The sequence below is a fragment of the Coregonus lavaretus genome, assembly GCF_964263955.1.
Source record: "Coregonus lavaretus genome assembly, chromosome: 27".
In the NCBI taxonomy this organism is placed as follows: domain Eukaryota; kingdom Metazoa; phylum Chordata; class Actinopteri; order Salmoniformes; family Salmonidae; genus Coregonus; species Coregonus lavaretus.
This window is the reverse complement of record NC_140014.1, coordinates 16,637,805-16,655,098: the sequence shown is the minus strand read 5'-3', so window position 1 is coordinate 16,655,098 and position 17,294 is coordinate 16,637,805. Positions and strand designations below refer to the sequence as shown.

Here is a 17,294-nt window from a genome sequence, read left to right as displayed (position 1 = left end):
GATTGACTTGGAGTTACATTGTGTTGTTTAAGTGTTCCCTTTATTTTTTTGAGCAGTGTATATTCTCTGTCAGTGGTAAAATGTGAAAACGTGGGAAAACGCATGTTGTTTCCAGTGCTTGCATTTCCCAACCAGCCCAGCTCCAGCCACTGCCCTCCTCTGATCTCTCCCCTCCATGGCTGCATGTCACATGGTCTGTCGGTCTCTCCCCTGCCTGGACCCACCCAGGTCCAGCCACTGCAGCCAGGCCCCCTGACTCCCTGTCCTGGCCTATATGTACACTTGGTCGGGCTATGTAAACTTTGACATGTGGATGTCAATCTCTCCCATATTTACCATGGGCTTTATCAGGCCATGATTCGTTTTCAGAGCAAATTTTGAGCAAAAAGACAACACTGCCTGCAGTATGTAAGCCAACAGAGTGTGCCACTGTTGCGCACTGGATATTTACATGGGACCTGGTTGTTTTATTAAGGCTATCTCTCTCTCTCTTTGTAGGTGATGTCAGAGGAGGGCTGCTGGGCTGGTGTCAGCTTGGGGTTTATCAACAACCAATCAGAGAGGAATGTGCCGTTCACACACAGTATCCGGACCCAGCCAATATTTGTTAGCTAGTCGTACCGCTGCTATAATTGTACTGTAGATACTTAAAGCGTGGTGGATGTCAACATTGTAACTTTACTGTTTGTGAAACCCTGCCATGATATCATCAGTAAGTTTGTCCAGACCCGCTCATACAAATTCAAGGGGAGAGACTTGACTTACTTCATGCAAATGTCAGAAAGATACCTGATTATTTTCATTCACTACATAGAAGACACAGTGAATCATCTGAAATGCTCCCAGTGAACTTGATGGGATTATATCTGTGGATATTGGTCAATAACAAACCAAACCAGCACCCTAAGTGTTTGCCTTAAACACATGGCCCCACTAAACGTGTACTCAAGCCAGAGTAAATTTGATTGTGGTGAATGGGAGGGTACTCAGTCGCTCCTGTCAACACTGGGTAAGGACAGAAACATTTGCTATGACACGGAAAAACCAAAGACGGTGATGGCATGCAAATGCTGCTAGACGCCACTGAGCAGTTGTCCTTTACAGAGCCATTCTGGACACTAGGGACCTGCAGTGTCTCAGGTATCATGGCTACATTGACCTCCAATAAAGGTGAGAACATTTTACTATCATATTATTTATTTATTATAAATGCATTTAGTACTGTTTGGTGATACATAGATCATATATCTCATTTTTAAAGCGGTATGAGGCTCGGACTCACTGCAAATTCATTCTGAAGGATATCCGTTGCATTACAGTGATGGAAATGTTAGTGTTTTTGTAAAAGGTGTTCTGCATCATCTTACTTACCTGAGGGAGGTTGATCTTCACTTCCTGTATTTCGTTTATATTACCGACCATCCCTATGGACAACAAGAATCGACAGCAAACTGCCGAATCCATACACAATCTGTCTACAATGGTCAGAGATTTTATGAAAAGTTATTCATGTTGAATTTTTACTCCCTCACTCCCCATGTTATGATCCGGCCTGGTCCAATCCTTCTCTGTGCTGCCTGATGTCATGGTAACTGGGTAACGGAGAGAACACTGCAGGGGTCTCGGTTTAATAAGCGTGGTCGGATTGGGGATCGGGGAGAGATTCCTGTATTGACCACTCAGGGAAAGATTAAATGCTGCTGACATTTCAGAGGAGGAATTTGCAATTTCCACAAATATGAAGCTGTCGGCAGCCCAGTATGACAGCACATAAAATCAATCCAAATAACCTGAATCCCTAATACCTTGATCCCTGTTAGTGGAGGGATGCATTACAACTAAGACACTGGGAGTGGGAGACACAACCCCCAGGCTGATCCCTGATTCTTATCGACTGTCTCCAGGCCAAACACAGACGCAATAACAATTAGGTGGGCCAGTGTGCCAATTCTCTCCTTCACACACACACACGCACAAACACTCTCTCACACATACACCATATTAGTTTCTTCCAGTGGAGACTGATGTTGCTGGGTTTTAGCTGTTACAGAATGCTAATTTCTTTATTTCAGCATGTAAGAGAGCTTGATAGATTAATGTATTCATTATCTGATTAAATACATTGTAAGCCTGGCATATATTTGACACATCTCAGAAAACTCACAATAATCAACTGCAATGGAAAAATATGAACCAACCCACAGCAGTAGAGCAGGTGAAGCAGGACAGGTGGCTCCTTTTACTACTTTGAGAGCAATTGGCTCCTCTTCAAAGCAGTAGCCTGTAAATGTCACACTGCTTTGAGTCTATATAGAGCATGCTCTGAAACAAAGGGATGCTTATTCTGTAAGGCAGAGCATCTGGAAAGGTAGTTTCCAAAACATATTCAACAGAAACCCTGTCCTACTCATGACATCACGCTCAAACAAAGTACAGCATACTGTATTGTACTTTTCCCTTTATCAAAACATTTATTACATTTTTATTTTATTTTAATTAATATATTGTTTTGGAGCTAAGCCCAATAGGTAATTTAACGAAGTAATTTATGCTTGAGGCTACAGTAGTAGTAGTAGTATTTAAAATATATGTATATATTACATAATTCATGGATTATGTTTTAAAAGCTCATAAAAGTGCGGTAGGTGTGTACATTTTCCTGTTTGAAAAATATATTGTTCAAAACAAGCTGTTCAGTTACTTTGCTGGATCCCAGGAAGAGTAGCTTCTTAATGGGATCCATAATAAATACAAATACAAATACCACTCTGCCCCTCCGCAGCGCATAGGCCATGCGAACATTGCTTGCATTGTTTTGCCAGCTATTTGCAATGAGGGGGAACTGCCTCAATGAAATCTCATAGCACAAATTGTAACAGCACAAAGTAACTGCACTGTCCTTGGGCGTTCAAATGTGCGCTCAGTCAGAACTTCTGGGTCTGCTCCAGTCTCCCTCCCAATGAGTCTCTCGCGCCAAACGGCTTACTTCCGCACGTGAGACTAGATCAGGTACAGATGGCGCTAAAGCAAAACGCAAATTGTAATTAACTTGTAAACACATATTCATAACTGTCTTGGGAGCCTGAGACCTGATAAACCGGACATCTACATCAAACAAAAGTCTCATCGCGGATCTGGTAGGACAAAAAAGCATGATGGTGGCTGATCATACTTAGTGATTCCCCCGCGGTGTTCATCAGGTTCTACTGTAGGTGACAGGGCGACATGTTGTGTGGACTAAAACAGCATAAAACCGGGTGTATCACAAAGTATGATCAGATTAATAAGCCAGCTACAGTTATTTGGAGAAACATTGGGAAATAGTTTAGTAGATTTTTTTTGTCAAATTAACCAGTTATCTACCTTTGATAAGCAGCTAGCTAGCTATAGCTAGCTGGTAGATTGCTAGCTAGTTACCTAGCTCCCATGCCAATTTCAAGTCTTTCTAAACTAATATCTGACTCGGATATATGGTTATTTCAGAATGAAAGTTAACTGGCTAGCGCATCATGCTTTGTGATATTATATTAGCTTGACTAGCCCCAGTTACAGTGGTGATCTGTCATTCAGGGCAGGTGGGGCAGAGCCCCACCTGTTTTGAGCCCCACCTGTTTTGAGCCCCACCTGTTTAGCTAAAAAAAGGTTTACATGCTCAAATCACCACCGCCCAGTTAGATAATGTGTTTTCACTTATTGCATCTGCATGCTTGTTGCGTTCTCCCTGGTGCACTCGTTCGTTCGTGAGCTGGCTGCTCGTTCAAAATAGTATAATCTAATCTGTTAAAGAAAACAGTGGCAGCATATGCAGCAGTGGTCATTAATTTGTTTACATGCAAAAGTAAAATAGGTGTATTTATGCTGTTGTTCAAATGCACAGATCGCTTTATATATCTTCTCAAAGAAACAACCGGTAGTTCGAAAACGTAGCATTATATTTCTGTCATTCTGCTTTGTTGACAACTCCAACCACCCTGCCCCCCAGGTATTCAGCCAATCAGCGGCCGGCACTGACTGAAGTGTACCTTGCCCTGGCTGGCCCATGGCTAATTTCTGTTAATTACACTGTTCCCTGGTTGTGTTTCCACTGAGATGATAACACAGCACCTGCAGCCTCTGCTTCCTGTCTACATCCCTGGCTATGGCCCCTCCCTCCTTGTCAGCCCAGCAGCAGGTGGTGAGACACTGACCCTGTTCAGCATGACCGCTGGGTGAGTCACCGTGAGGTGTAACTCTGACGTACACGCACACGCATACACACATGCGGAAACACACCATGCTCACACATTTACGCAAATACACACACACACACATTTATGCACACACTCTCACACACACTGACGCACGTGCACTCACTCTACTCTCTGTCCTTTACTAGCCCAGGCAGAAGACATCTATATCATCCACTAATACAGGACTAGTAAAGGCCCAGTGCACTACTTTCGTGAAAACGTTTTAACTTAATGTATTTGTATTCCAGTGTTTACCAGCATTTATAACTTGAGTCTGATAATTATCTGTAAAAAACAGTTAATACTGATAATATAAAAATACTTGCTTGATATATGTTTTCCAGTTTCTTGAAATACTTTGCAAATGCAACATTTCTATGTGAAAACTGAAATGGTCTACATTTACATTTAGCAGACGCTCTTATCCAGAGCGACTTACAGTTAGTGAGTGCATACATTTTCATACTTTTTCATACTGGCCCCCCGTGGGAATCAAACCCACAACCCTGGCATTGCAAACGCCATGCTTTACCAACTGAGCTACAGAGGGTCTATTAATTCCTTTTACATTTTAGTAGACACTCTTATCCAGAGCAACTTACCGTAGTGAGTGCATACATTCCCATGGGAATCCAACCCACAACTGAGCCACATCATCAAATCATCACAAACCACTTGATGTCTCAATGTACTAATTTACTGTATTGTGCATTGTTTTTCTTCATGGTGATGGAAAGTCTACAGGTACAAACCTAGATGACCAGCCTGTGTACAATACAGTAATGTACATTTACATTAAGTGTTTTGTAAGGATGGTAAATTAATACTGCACAAAAAAGTGGTTGTTTTCTATGTTATTTGATCAAGGAAAATATTTAATTTGATGTGGATGTTTTGGGTCTTTGCCCATAACTTTGCACCTTTTGATGTAAATGTTTGAGGACAGGGTTTTGTTCTTTCTGGATTCTATTAGAATGATGATTGCAGAGAAAGGGACAGGGCAACAACCCAGCAAGATACTGTTCTTAATTATACAACTACCGTTCTTGCCAAAGCTGAGATGCTGAAAAGTATTTTTTGCCCACACTATAGACGTTTATATCGGTCTGTTAATAGAGGCCTAGTAAAGGCCCAGTGCACTACTTCTGTGTGTGCACTACTTTTATTCAGATTTTTGAGGGGGTGCTTCAGTACCCTCAGCACCCTTCTTCCCACGGCTATGGTCCTTGGTCTTTGTGCCTTGGTCCTTGGTCTTTGTCCCTTGGTCCTTGGTCCTTGGTCCTTGGTCCTTGGTCCTTGGTCCTTGGTCCGAGTGTGGTGGGTCCGCATATTTCTGTGAGTTGTTTCTTTTGCCCCATTCCCTAAGAAGAGAGCTCACTGATGGATGTGAGAATCTGATGCCTGGTGGTAAAGCTCTCCTGTCAGGAGGTATTATAGGACCATGTTGTGATTGAGGACAGTTGGAATGCCACAGCGTTGATATCTTAATCTGCTTCATTCAGGAGGTGACTCCTGATGAAGTGGTCAGGCGGGGACACCGGTGACCCATGACGCTGGCTGGCAGGTACGTCTGGAGGAGAGGACATGCCCGGACACCTCTCGCCTGCCCCACCCTGACCTCTTACCCCTGCAGGAGCAGTGTGTTTGCGGTGTGTACAGGTTTTAAAAGCCAGGCCGAAGTTAAAGCAGCCATCATCATTACACTGAGAGGTTGAGCTGTGGAGGGATAATGTGTGTGCTGAGTTACTCTGTCTGTTTGTAAGGCCCTCACCAGGAGTGTGTGTGCTGTTGACATTCTCCATTTAATATTTTTCATCAAGATCCCAAGCCCTGTTACAGGAGCCCTTCTGTTTCCAGAGATGTTTGTACATTATTTGTGTGTGTATGTTTGTATATGTGTGTGTGTGTTAGACAGAGAGAGAGGGTAAACAAGTGTGTAAGTTTACGTTCGTCTGTTTGTTTACATCTTTCTCAAATTTTTCAAGTAGAAGTTTGTTTTTCTGCTCTCCCAACCATTGTCCATCCTGGGGTCTGGGGGGGTCTGGGGGGGTCTGGGGGTGCGAGGACTGGAGTGGTCATCATCCAGCTGCAACTCCCCCCTCACTGGCACCTTTTGTGCAGGGGACCCTGACGCAGCCTTCAATGCAGGTCACCGCAGGTTACTGACAAAGCTATGTGAAAAGGGAGTTTTGTGTGCGTGTCTGAAAGGAGCGATGCGCACCGTTAAAAATAGCCTGCCAGCCTGTCAATGCAGCGCCATTAAAAACAGCTGGGCCGGGCTCCTGCCTCCATTCAGCCACGTGAAAGTTGATTCTCTCATTGTGTTGCTATCTTGTCACAACTCCTCCTTTACTGCCTGCTTTGTTACCCGCTTTGTGGTAGCGCCGTCGCACCGGCAAAGTCAGCCTCATAAAAGGAGTTCATTTTGGATTCACTGCCCTCCGATTAACACTGGGAACTTTATGTTTTGTGTCTTGATCCATAAATCTATGATCACTCATTGGCTTGCCAGTCTGTCTTTAAATATTCTTTATGTAGAATTTGCTCCTACGTCTATCTTTGTATACGTTTTACTAATTCACCCATGTAGGTAATCAGCCTAATCGCTCACTACTACGTTTGAGTCTTTGCTTGCCTATTACAGCTTTACAAATGGCAGGTAAACCTTCTATTGAATAATAATAAAACACAATGTGCTCTCAATTCACTTAAGAGTAGTATTAAAATGCAATGAATTAATCAAATCTTCCTAGGTGGTCAGATGATTTTGAAAAGCCGAGTGTTTGTTTTGATGGTGCTGTCAGCAATGACACATCAGATCCTTCAAGGGATTGACTCAGAGCCTCTGAGCGTACAGGTACAGGTAAACACATGGATCCCACCCATGGAGCAGCTATCCATCAGTGTGTTCAATGAATCAGCGCTAAACAGCTAGGCAGCCAGTCAGTCGTAGGGCTAATGGGTGGGGAGGGCAGCCTCGTCTCCATGGCATAGCCCGCTCTGTCAGATGTGGTGCTTTCAGGAAGCAATCGTTTACCCTGCTTGTTATTTTCCACTGCCTCCCATTGTTCTCTCTCTCTCTCTCTCTCCACCTCTTTCGCTCTCTCTCTCTCTTTTTCTCTCTCTCTCTTTCTCTCTCGCTCTCTCCAAGGCCCTCTTACTTTATCTGGTTGCCTTGGTCAATAAGAGAGAGAGAGAGAGAGAGAGAGAGAGAGAGAGAGAGAGAGAGAGAGAGAGAGAGAGAGAGAGAGAGAGAGAGAGAGAGAGAGAGAGAGAGAGAGAGAGAGAGAGAGAGAGAGAGAGAGAGAGAGAGAGAGAGAGAGAGAGAGAGAGAGAGAGAGAGAGAGAGAGAGAGAGAGAGAGAGACCATCTGAAAGTCTCCAAAGTGCTTTACTTATCTTATCTCTATTGTAATCTCTTTATCGTTTAAATCCTGACCCTCCAATCTAGATCGGGTCTCTTGTTCAATCGCTCAGTGCTGCTGAGACTCCTGGGTCCTCCATCTCATAAAAACTGCTACTGCATTTTCCTCTACACTTTTTGACATTTTGACCAGATTCAATAGGAGACTTCGCTCCCACTATTTATAAGGTGAAAAACACAAAATAATTGGGTATGCTTTTGGTTTCTTTCTAATCATTTTTCCTTTTTAACCAGTTTTCACATTTTTCATTGTTGTCGGGATGAGATGATGTACTGTGACTGTTCTGACTTATTATTCAACCATTAGCCAGGTAAGTAATTGGGAACACTTTTCCCAAAAAAAGGTGATGATATGCCAGATTATAAGACATGACAGAAAGATACCTGTTCTAATGTTGTTCCTAAAACATATTTTCTGTGAACCTTTCTCCTCTCTGAACCTGTTTCTTCCCCTGCTCCTGAATCATTCTCTCCCCTCCCCTGCAGTCCTTTTGTTTATGTCTCTGGGTGCTTTAGTCCAGGCTTCTCCTGCCTCTCTGCTGCTGATGGAAGGGATTGGCCATGTTCATTTATACGACAGGTGAGCCAGCCCAGCTGCTACCTGTATGAGCCTACCTCACAACAGCTGTCATACACACAAATATATAAATATAAACATTCTCTACTCCGCACCAAACCATAAAGATGCACATTGCATCTAGCTATTATAAAACACAAAACAGAATGCCTTGTAAGTCAGTAAATTTCTGCTGATGAAACTGCCTGTTCATTATTATGACTCTTATATCTCTTTTTAATGACTTGGCTGGACTGGTTGATGAATCTCTGTAATTTTCCATGAACCTTTGTGATGGTCATAACATTCAGCCCTGAGATTTACCTTATGATGTGACTCAATTGCAGGAGACCAATAGATCAGTATTTACTGAAGTAATTGAACGACAGGGAGGCATCTAGCTGTACACCCGTCATTTGCTTGACTTCAGGCGTGACGATCGCTACAGAGAGGTCTCCTGCCTGCCCTCTCTCGCTCCGACCTCTCTCCATTACCCTAGCAGACGGCCTTTGTCTAAGCGCCATGTGGAAAATGAATACTCACTAATGGGTTGAGCGGCCTGGCACTGTAAAAGGAGAAAGGAAGCAGCTGACAGACAAGGTGACTGGGGGGGTGGTGGAGGTGGAGGGGGTCAGTAGACTGCTTCTATTGCTCTTACCTGTCCACACCTACCTGGCTGGAGGTACACCTGTCACTGAGAATAAATCAGATATCAGATGAAATTCAAAAAATCCCACTGTTCCAGGAGGGGAAAGGTTCTACACAGTACACCGGCTGTTACGTTTTGTTCCATGTTCGTTATGATATTATACAGCAGTGGCATCTGCCCTAACCAAGAAGATTATAACTCTGAGTAGCACAATCAATGAAGGGAAGTTGATGTCCAAAGCTGATCTATTTTTACACTGGGCATGTATCCTTTTAGACAGATTTTCTGAAGTGTGTGTGGTTCAAAGGGTATTTGTCCTTCTTACCTTACAACCTAATCTCTTAAACAAAAATAGGTACATTTTATTGCTCTTCTTGTCTGGGAGAAGTCTGCAGATAACTGGTGTGGAGAGATAGTGCCGGGCCACTTACTTGACGGTGGCTGTGCTCGGAGTCAGCCCTGCAGTGACCCATGACAAGTGTGGCTGTTGTGTGCGTTGCCACCTCCAATGTGCCGCTATTAAGATTTTACCACCGCTCATAAATTAGCTCACTTTGATGTAGATCATGTCTTTTCAGTCAACCGATCTTAAGGGACTAAATGGAACACCTGATAACAGGTTTTATATCTAAACATTTTACTCAGTTCTTTGATATCTTCAGCAAGATTAATTAAATCCCTTAAATTCCGAACTTCTTAAGATAACTGTCCAGAGTTTCCAGAGTTCTATGAAATATGACCTATAATAATTACAATATTAGTGAAATAGTTTTCTTTCCAAAAAATGGTAATCAAGTATGTTAATAAGCAGCTTTTCCGTATTGGAATGGTGTAGGCGTACCCCAACAACAGAATGGTGTGGGTGTATACCGGTCATAAAAAAATATGAATGTGAGTAGATTGCTGATTGGCCAGCTCATCCTCCTCTAGACCACTGATTGGCCAGCTCATCCTCCTCTCGACCACTGATGGCCAGCTCATCCTAGAAGTATGGCATCATACTCTATGAGGAAATAGCAAGCATTTTCGAAATGGTCTGTTTGAGATACAAGTTTGATGTGGGGTTTTTGAAGTGCTTTTTCTCCAATTGATAATTTGGCCACAAATACACGAGTATAGGACGAGTCAACAACATTATTTGTATATGAATTAACAGAATATGAGCTTTTTATAAATTAGATTTTCACTGGACAGTTTTTAAAGTGGAACTGACAATGTTTTAGCAATATGAAATCTTATTAAAATCTGTCCATACACTCTTAGAAACAGAGAGTTCTACATGGAAACCAAAAGGGTTCTACCTGGAGCCAAAAAGGGTTCCAACTGGAAACAAAAAGGGTTCTCCTATGGGGACAGCTAAATAACCTAGGAGTGTATATACCCCCAGGAAGAATATGACACCTTTTTTATTTATTTTATCTAAGCGTGCACTTAGATATGGTCATTTTCGGGTTTTCATAAATTCATAGAATGTTTGGGAATGACGTATACTTAGGCATTTGTGAAAGTTCTACAGCAATATAGAGTGGAAAAACGGCTGTGTGTTTGGACAATTAATAGACACTGCAGTAAATAAAACCTAATAAAAACATCTGTCTTGTCCAGGACCGGTGTTTACGCAGACCGGTGCACCATAGCCAGTCAGAGCTACAGTAGGCCTACATGGAAATTAGCCATTTGCCACACGGACCTGCCCTCATTCACTTTGAACTGGACTGTGTGTTTATAGGCAGTAGCAACAGCGCAACTTTAAATCATTACATCGCATTCACCAAAAGCCACAAAATACACCTGAATGGATTTCTGCAAATATGTAAATACCACGGGAGTCCTCTTACATTTGGGAACTTCACAGTCCTATTGATCAAACAACCATGAAAAGGTAGGCTCTCTCTCCCTCAGTTGCCTATGCACATCAACAACAACAAGATCAACAACTAATGCTAGCTGGAGCAAGATGAGCTAAAATCTAACGAAGGAACACTAGATAAACCCTCTCAAACTTTTTCAGCTTGTAGTTGGCTGTCAAAATTGCACTGATAAACGATGGGGAAGAGTACCCTGCTCGTCCTTCTGCAGCTTGCCTGCCAATGCATCCTTGTCCAACCTGTTTTGAGAACTGAATGGGAACTTGCCTGCCTGCCAAACACATTTGATTGACAACTAAGAGATATGCTAACTGTGGATAACAGTCGTTCAAGTTCAGAATAGCTAGCTAGCTAGCTAGCAAAGCGATTCACATTTCTTGCTAGCTAACCAAATGACACCTGCATCTCTAGCTGTAGCCACTGAAAAACGATATGAGGGGAAAAAGTTGGTCACTCACCCACTCTTCCAATGACATCCTCCCAGCAGCTAGCTAGCTAGCTAACATTAGGCTCTGTGTTTTTAGCTTGCTAAATAAATAGGTAGCTACATAAATAGATACGCTAGCCCAGGGGTGTCAAACTCAATCAGCGCATGGGCCGTATTGAAAATATGGTGCACTCAAAATGTCTTGTAGTTGAGTAGCCAGCCTAGGCTACTGCTCAAATGTTGCTGTAATAGGCCTACATGTTTCTCCTTTGCATGGTGTTTTGTTGCAGGTTTAGTTTTTTGGTTATTCATTGTCAAGCTTTAAAAACCGAAGCCATACTGCAACATCTTAGTAGTCTAACTAGGACTGTGACATGTGTCTGTACACTTTCCCTCTGCTGTGTGCTATAAACAGGAAAAGTAAAGCAGCACAATTGAAGTTGAATTCACCAATGCAAGCACATCAGGCTGTAATTTCATAAAGTAGACAGTAGATAACTTTGCTTGTTTGTCTTATTCGGTCCAAGGGCCTGTTTGATAGGTGCACTAGCCTATTAGCCACGTTATGACTGACTTGTGATCATTGCCCTTGCTAGTTTGATTCAGTGGAGGCTGCTGAGGGGAGGACGGCTCATAATAATGTCTGGAACGGAGTAAATGGATTGGCATCAAACACATAATATTTGATACCATTTGATACCATTCCACTAATTCCGCTCCAGCCATTACCACGAGCCCATCCTCCCCAATTAAGGTGCCACCAACCTCCTGTGGTTTGATTGTATTGACATTCCCAGCCTTAATTACAGTCGTCCGCTTTTGTTCAAAATATTGAGTCATTGAAACTGAAACAGTGCATTCCGAATGGGTGGAGGCAGTGAAAAATGTTCCAGGCCAGCTGTGATTTATAACCTGATAGCAATATTTGTTGGACTACCAAGACAATTATTGGTGAATTATATTAATCATGCATTGAACTGCATCCATCTATTCTGCCAACAATGCCATGGAATTTTGAGTCAAATAAAACCTACTTTTAAAACCTTTTATAAAGTTGGTTTTGTAGCATTAACTCTGAATTTGATATTTTTGACTTATGTTATCATTGTCTGTTTGTTTAATATCGGCAAAGTAGTTCAAATGCTGTCAATTCCACTTTACATATTACATTACTGTGTATGTCCATGAATTTGTTGGAAAGTGATTTATTTCATTGTATAGTAAACTAAAAGTATTTTTCCTTGTAACTGCAACAACATTTTAAATACAAGTGAACACTATCCATCCCTTGATCACCTTTTCTAGAGAAGAATCAAGTACATTGGCGGTAAGCTTTCCTTTCAAAGAGCATATCACCATTAATGAATGACATTTTCCACAGAATGGAATATTCCTTCGTTGTATGTGTAGGCCTGACAAAAGACTATGGGTTAATGCAGTGCATTGCAGCTTAGGACACACTATGCTCTTTCAAATTTTAGCATTGTGCCTGTGACATCAAAAGGGCCTTTGAGCATGTCGCTATGTTCAATGAGCTTTCATCTTCTTACCTCATTACTCATTACAACTTTCACAGTGGCACAATGACTTGGCAACAAAGCTGTTGTCTGAAATCCTCTCGAGATGTTAGGCCCCCACGCTTTAACTCAGCCCCCAACGCTTTGACTCAGCTCCTGCATTTAAATTACAGTAAGATCCCTGAAAGTGAGGATTTGTAACTCCTCAGATCAGACTCTGTTCACGATCACATCACAGTAAATCCCCACAGGGATATTCTGCATAACATGACTTGAGCTGATCAGATGGGTCTACTTAGTTAGTTTCTATTGAGGCTTGGACACCATGTCCAGAAAGAAAGCTTACAAGAAGTGAAACGTACTGTTATTCTTTAAACAGTCTTCTTGACAAATAAAATCTAAAATGTTGCTAATTGAATGTACCAGGTAGCTACAATAAACAATTGCAAAGAATTTCAGACAATTAAAGGTAGACAATATTATATTTCTTCAAAATAGTACTTTAAATTATATAGTTGAAGTTGGAGGTTTACATACACTTAGGTTGGAGTCATTAAAACTCGTTTTTCAACCACTCCACAAATTTCTTGTTAACAAACTATAGTTTTGGCAAGTCGGTTAGGACATCTACTTTGTGCATGACACAAGTAATTTTTCCAACAATTGTTTACAGACAGATTATTTCACTTATAATTCATTGTATCACAATTCCAGTGGGTCAGAAGTTTACATACACTAAGTTGACTGTGTCTTTAAACAGCTTGGAAGATTCCAGAAAATGATGTCATGGCTTTAGAAGCTTCTGATAGGCTAATTGACATAATTTGAGCCAATTAGAGGTGTACCTGTGGATGTATTTCAAGGCCTACCTTCAAACTCAGTGCCTCTTTGCTTGACATCATGGGAAAATCAAAAGAAATCAGCCAAGACTTCAGAAACAAAATTGTAGACCTCCACAAGTCTGGTTCATCCTTGGGAGCAATTTCCAAACGCCTGAAGGTACCACGTTCATCTGTACAAACAATAGTACGCAAGTATAAACACCATGGGACCACGCAGCCGTCATACCGCTCAGGAAGGAGACGCGTTCTGTCTCCTAGAGATGAACGTACTTTGGTGCGAAAAGTGCAAATCAATCCCAGAATAACAGCAAAGGACCTTGTGAAGATGCTGGAGGAAACAGGTACAAAAGTATCTATATCCACAGTAAAACGAGTCCTATATCGTTATAACCTGAAAGGCTGCTCAGCAAGGAAGAAGCCACTGCTCCAAAACCGCCATAAAAAAGCCAGACTACGGTTTGCAACTGCACATGGGGAAAAATATCGTACTTTTTGGAGAAATGTCCTCTGGTCTGATTAAACAAAAATAGAACTGTTTGGCCATAATGACCATCGTTATGTTTGGAGGAAAAAGGGGGCTTGCAAGCCGAAGAACACCATCCCAACCATGAAGCACGGGGGTGGCAGCATCATGCTGTGGGGGTGCTTTGCTGCAGGAGGGTCTGGTGCACTTCACAAAATAGATGGCATCATGAGGAAGGAAAATTATGTGGATATGTTGAAGCAACATCTCAAGACATCAGTCAGGAAGTTAAAGCTTGGTCGCAAATGGGTCTTCCAAATGGACAATGACCCCAAGCATACTTCCAAAGTTGTGGCAAAATGGCTTAAGGACAACAAAATCAAGGTATGGGAGTGGCCATCAAAAAGCCCTGACCTCAATCCTATAGAACATTTGTGGGCAGAACTGAAAAAGCGTGTGCGAGCAAGGAGGCCTACAAACCTGTCAGGAGGAATGGGCCAAAATTCACCCAACTTATTGTGGGAAGCTTGTGGAAGGCTACCCGAAACGTTTGACCCAAGTTAAACAATTTAAAGGCAATGCTACCAAATAATAATTGAGTGTATGTAAACTTCTGACCCACTGTGAATGTGATGAAAGAAATAAAAGCTGAAATAAATCATTCTCTCTACTATTATTCTGACATTTCACATTCTTAAAATAAAGTGGTGATCCTAACTGACCTAAAACAGGGAATTTGTGGTCCTCTGTAGCTCAGCTGGTAGAGCACGGCGCTTGTAACGCCAAGGTAGTGGGTTCGATCCCCGGGACCACCCATACACAAAAATGTATGCACGCATGACTGTAAGTCGCTTTGGATAAAAGCGTCTGCTAAATGGCATATTATTATTATTATTATTATTATTAATTTTTACTAGGATTAAATGTCAGGAATTGTGAAAAACTGAGTTTAAATGTATTTGGCTAAGGTGTATGTAAACTTCGGACTTCAACTGTATATTGTTTTTTATTCTTAGAATATAAAATGACATTTGGGCTTTTTTTTTTTCTTCCAATATTCTATATCAGGACCCCAATATTTCTTCAATCAGTTTCAGGAGGAAAACAAACACAGCTTTGAGTGAGCCCCTGGAGTGTGTGTACACATACACATACACACACACAAACTCTGAGAATTGGGCTCAAAAAGTCAGCTGGACAGTAGAGTTCCAGAGGTACTGTTGACCTCAGAGGAAACTAGTTTTGATCTCTCTCTCTCTCTCCCCCCCCCCTCCCTCTCGTTCTCTCTCTGCTTCTCTCTCTGTGTCTCTCTTTCCCCCCCCTCTCTCTCTCCCTCTTGTTCTCTCTCGCTCTGTCTATCTTCCCCCCTCTCTGTCTCCCTCTCGTTCTCTCTCTGCTTCTCTCTCTCTATCTTCCCCCCCCCCTCTCTCTCCCTCTCGTTCTCTCTCTCTCTGTCTCTCCCCCTCCCCCCCTCTCTCTCCCTCTCGTTCTCTCTCTGTCTCTCTCTGCCTTTACAACTTCATTTCCTCTCCTGTTGATTTGGAGTGTTTGTTTTAAAACAGTTTTATCATCTCTGCTTTACAGGCTCACTGTAATTGCTGGGTATGAACCAAAAGACCTGTAAAACACACAAATAAATATTTGACTGATACAAAAGGTTTCTGTCTGACCCAGGTCATGTAGAAAATAATAAATCTAATGAATTGCCCTTATTGTGTAGACTTTCCGTGCTGCCCGTTTCATAGACCAACCAATCAGAGCTAGGCTTTTGTTCACGTTATCATGCTGTTCATTTATCTTGCTGCCGGAAAGCCGTGTTCAGTTAACGCCATCATATCATCTGATTGTGTTATCAAAGTTGTGCTACAGAACGCTCTCAGTCGTTTTACAAAGGGACAGACATTATTGAGGAAAAAAAGGTTAAGTGCCCAGACTGTGTTTATAGAACCTTGAAATAAAATCAGGACAACAAAACAGTCTACTTTGTTGACAGAAAACATGCTTCATGATTTATTTGTCATCCACCTGTCATGAAACATTAGTGAAACAATAAAATCAACCACTCCATAAAAAAGAAAAAAATGTTTAACTCTGTTTATTCATAAGACAACACAAAACAATATAAATAATATACTCAACTATAAAATTTAAATAAATAAAAGAAAATAATAGCTATAAAGATACCGTACTTTAGACAAGTTAAACACACTGGGCAGAAGGGTACAAAGGATAAAGGGCAATCTGTAGTTAATACAGGGACAGAGCGGTCACCTCGCCATTGTTCCTGTGAACAGACAAGGGATAGGGGTGGAGAAATGCAACCACTCACATTCACAGACAGTCATGTCCACAGACCGACCATCCACTGGACCAAAATGAAAGTATACAAAGCTTTTTTTTTGTAAGTGTAAACATAATACAAAACAGGGTTAAACAAGCTCACATCTTCGTCTCTGACAGGGCAAGAGGAATAAGGCATCCGCAAGTCACATTCAATAAGAATCAATAGGCACATCATCAATCTCAATGTCCCCCCCCAAAAAAACACAAAGAAATGCTCCTCCACATGGGGTGTCAAATATATACTTATTTTTGTTTTAATAAGAATGCCACCAGAAAGTGGACTGTTCAAAGTAAGACTGGAATGGAGCCCAAGCATCATAAAACAGTTTGGAGTTCCCATGTGTATTGAATTAAATGTTTTCTAATTTCAATGAGCACAACACATCTCCCACCCAATATTTATAAGATGGAGGAACTGCCAATTTCCAGTTCTGGAGTATTAACTGTCTAGCTAAGAGAGTTGTATAAGCAACAGTGGCCGACTGGATTCTTGACAGTGGGGTACCTATGGGCAGTACTCCAAAAAAGGTTGTAAGGAGAGATGGATCTATAACAGTGTCATATATATCAGAGAAACATTTAAATATCAATTCCCAGAAACCAGAAAATTTGTGACAGCCCCAAAACATATGAAACAGTGTGGCTGGTTCCGTTTTACATCGGACACAAGTAGGATCAAAATCAGATAATATTCTTCAGAGTTTGGCCCCGGACCAGTGGATACGGTGAACCACCTTGAATTGAATGAGGCTGTGTCTAGTGCTAAAAGAGGACAAATGCACCCTGTGCAGCACAGATTCCCAGGTGTCTTCCCCAAGTTCCTCCCCCAAATCCTTTTCCCATCGAGTCTTTAAAGGCACCCAGTTCTCCTCTGAATCATTCAGATGTTCACTGGAAAACTTCAGACGGCCCTGTATATGTGCTTTCTTGAGCAGGGGGACCTGCAGTATTTCAGTCCTTCACTGCATAGTGTGTTA

General features: G+C 41.9%; 1 long non-coding RNA gene across 1 annotated transcript; it reads left to right on the top strand.

Moving 5' to 3' along the window:
- Window positions 1-1,090: 1,090 nt before the first annotated feature.
- On the top strand, window positions 1,091-6,231 carry LOC311102726. The gene is made up of 3 exons (XR_014610035.1): window positions 1,091-1,170; window positions 4,102-4,208; window positions 5,732-6,231. It is a non-coding gene; the product is annotated as an uncharacterized lncRNA (long non-coding RNA).
- Window positions 6,232-17,294: the final 11,063 nt, after the last annotated feature.